The sequence below is a fragment of the Myotis davidii genome, unplaced genomic scaffold (assembly GCF_000327345.1).
Source record: "Myotis davidii unplaced genomic scaffold, ASM32734v1 scaffold1344, whole genome shotgun sequence".
NCBI classification, from domain to species: Eukaryota; Metazoa; Chordata; class Mammalia; order Chiroptera; family Vespertilionidae; genus Myotis; species Myotis davidii.
The window spans coordinates 105,385-108,807 of record NW_006294772.1 but is presented as its reverse complement, the minus strand read 5'-3'; positions in this window follow the sequence as shown (position 1 = coordinate 108,807).

The following is a 3,423-nucleotide window of genomic DNA, read 5'->3' as shown; positions in this document are numbered from 1 at the left end:
TCTATGAGGCTCTCACCCCTTGAGTCACAATTCAACCCTTTTATGTGCCTCAGTTTCTCTCCCGGCTGTATAAAACAACCAGAAGGGTTTAGGACCATGGCAGACCAAGCCTTATCAGGGCCCCCTGGATGAGCCAGTTAGTTAATTACAGTTGAGTTGGGACTTCTCTATGGGCCTCCTACAGGTTGTGAGGAATGCCCTCTGACACCTCCACAAAAATTGTTAGTCACCTAAGAGTTGAACGAGTTCAGCTCTCATTTAAATGATGAAGGTTTTTTGCTCAGACTCTTAGAAAGCAATTCCAATTGAAAAGACAAAATCAAAACCTGCCACCCATTTTTTTCATTGTCTTGCCTTAGCCTGGATTCTATCAATCCTTAACCTTAGTTCCATCATGAGGATTTTAAAATAGAGCTCAAATAAAGGCAGACCCTCTACCAAAAAGCAAGGGAAGGTCCTGGATCTAAGAGACAACTCACCCCAGTACACCCAATGGAAGGGGAACCAGCAGGCTCAATGGGCCTTTTGCTGGATCCTAGCACCCGGTCCAGGTCTGCAGGATGGTCCTGGGTGAGCTTCTTTGGAAACATGCTTCACTATACCAAATAACATATCTATAACAATAAAAGGGTAATATGCTGATTAGACAAGATATCTTCTGGATGTCATTCCAGATATCTTTCATGGCAAAGCCGGGGCTAGAGGAAAGTCAGCTCAGGTCCCAGATGCCTGCAGGCAGCCTGAGGGAAGCCCAGGTCCCGGGTGCTGGAGGGAAGCTAGTATCTGCAGAGGGGGGAGGAAGGCTTACTCTTGCATGAATTTTCATGTATCAGGCCTCTAGTCTACACTAATAAAAGAGAAACATGGTAATTGGCGTAGGACCGCTCCCTTCCCATTGGCTAATCAGAGAGATATGCAAATTAACTGCCAGCCAAGATGGCTGCTGGCAGCCAGGCAGCTTGACACTAACATGAGGCTTGCTTGCTTCAGTGAGGGAGGGAGCTTCCCAACCCCCTGATGGGCCCTGATCCGCCCTCACCCAGGCCGGCCTCCCGCTGGGGACCCGAGGCTGGTGGGTGGGAGTCTGGTGATTGGGCACCCCCCCCCTCATCTGGGCCTCCCGAAGGGGACCAGGTGCTGGTGGGTGGGACCCTGGTGATCTGAAATCCGCCTGCCCTCATCCAGACCTCCCACTGGGTGGGACTGCAGTGATCAGGCACCCACCCCTCCTCATCCGGGCCTCCCGAGGCTGGCCCAGGGCTGGTGGATGGGACCGGGGTGATCAGGCAACAGCCCCGCCCTCATCCGGGCCTCCCGAGGGGGACCCGGACACCCTCCCTCTACCAGGGGCTGGTGGCAGAGGTCCCAGCCCTCATTTGGGCCTCCTGCAGTGAACAGGGGGCTGGCCGGTGGGACCGCAGTGATCGGGCACCCACCCCGCCCTCATCTGGGCCTCCCGTGGGGGACCCGGGGCTGGTGGGTGGGACCCTGGTGATCGGGCACCTGCCTGCCCCTCATATGGGCCTCCCAGGGGACCTAGGGCTGGGGGTGGGACCCTGGTGATCTGGCACATGCCCCGCCCTCATCAGGGCCTCCAGCCAGGGACCGTGCTTGGTGGGTGGGACCCTGGTGATCCTGCACCCGCCCCCCACATCCAGATCTCCCCGGAAACCCAGGGCTGGGGGTGAAACCGCGGTGATAGGGCACCTGCCCTGCCCTCATCCGATCCCGAAGGGGACCTAGGGCTGGTGGATGGGACCCTGATGATCAGGCATCCGCCCCTCCTCATCTTGGCCTCCCGCAGGGGACCCGAGGCTGGTGGGTGGGACCCTGATGATCTGAAAACTTTCCGCCCCAAACCGGACCTCCCGCTGGGTGGGACTGCAGTTATCAGGCACCAGCCCCTCCTCATCTGGGCCTCCCCGGGAACCCAGGGCTGGGGATGGGACCCTGGTGATTAGGCAGCTGCCCCTCCGTCATCCAGGCCTCCCGCTGGGGACCAGGTGCTGCTGGGTGGGACCCTGGTGATTGAGCAGGCGCCCCCCCTCATCCGGGCCTCCCGGGGGACCCAGGGCTGGGGGTGGGACCAAGGTGATCCGGCACCTGTCCCGCCCTCATCCGGGACTCCAGCAGTGGCGCAGGGGCTGTTGGGTGGGACCCTTGTGATCTGGAACCCGCCAGCCCTCATCCGGACCTCCCGCTGGGTGGGCACGTAGTGTTCAGGCACCCACCCCTCCTCACCTGGACCTCCCCAGGAACCCAGGGCAGGGGGTGGGACCCTGGCGATCGGGCACTCGCCCCCCCTCATCCCGGCCTACCGCTGGGTGGGACTACAGTGATTAGACATCTGCAGTGAAATCACTGGGCCTCCCGGCGGGGACTCGGGGTTGGTCGGTGGGAACCTGGTGATCGGGCACCCCCCCACATTCGGGCTTCCCGGGAAACCTAGGGCTTGGGGTGAAACCGCGGTGAAGGGCACCTGCCCTGCCCTCATCCGGGTCTCCCGAGGGGGACCTAGGGCTGATGGATGGGACCCTGGTGATCGGGCATCTGCCCCGCCCTCATCCGGGACTCCAGCAGTGGCGCAGGGCTATTGGGTGGGACCCTGGTGATCTGGAAGCCACCAGCCCTCACCCGGACCTCTCGCTGGGTGGGACTGCAGTGTTCAGGCACCGCCCCTCCTCATCTGGACCTCCCTGGGAACCCAGGGCTGGGGGTGGGACCCTGGTGATCCGGCACTCGGCCCCCTCATCTGGGCCTACCGGTGGGTGGGACTACAGTGATTAGACACTTGCTTTGCCATCAATGGGCCTCCCGGGGGGACCCGGGGTTGGTGGATGGGACCCCGGTGATCGTGCACCCACCCTCCCTCATCCGGGCCTCCCGCGGGGGACAGGGGCTGGTGGGTGGGACCCTGGTGATCTGGAAACCTCCTGTCCTCATCCGGAACTCCCACTTGGTGGGACTGCAGTGATCAGGCACCCGCCCCTCCTCATCCGGGCCTCCCGCGGGGGACCCAGGGCTAATGGATGGGACCCTCCTGATCCGGCACCCGCTCCCCGCTCATCCGGCCCTCCCGGGGGATCCAGGCTCGGGGTGGGTCCGCGGTGATCGGGCACGTGCCCCTCCTCATCCGGGCCTCCCACAGGGGACCCAGGGCTGGTGGATTGGACCCTGGTGATCCCGCATCTACCCCGCCCTCATCCGGGCCTCCCGCAGGGGGACCTGTGGATGGTGGATGGAACCCTCGTGATCGGGCACCCGCTTCCCCCTCATCCGGGCATCCCGGGGGACCCAGGGCTGGTGGGTGGGCCCATGGTGATCTGGCACATGTCCCACCCTCATCCGGGCCTCCTGTGGGGGACCCGTGCTTTGTGGGTGGGACCCTGGTGATAGGGCACCTGCCCCCCCCCCTCATCCGGG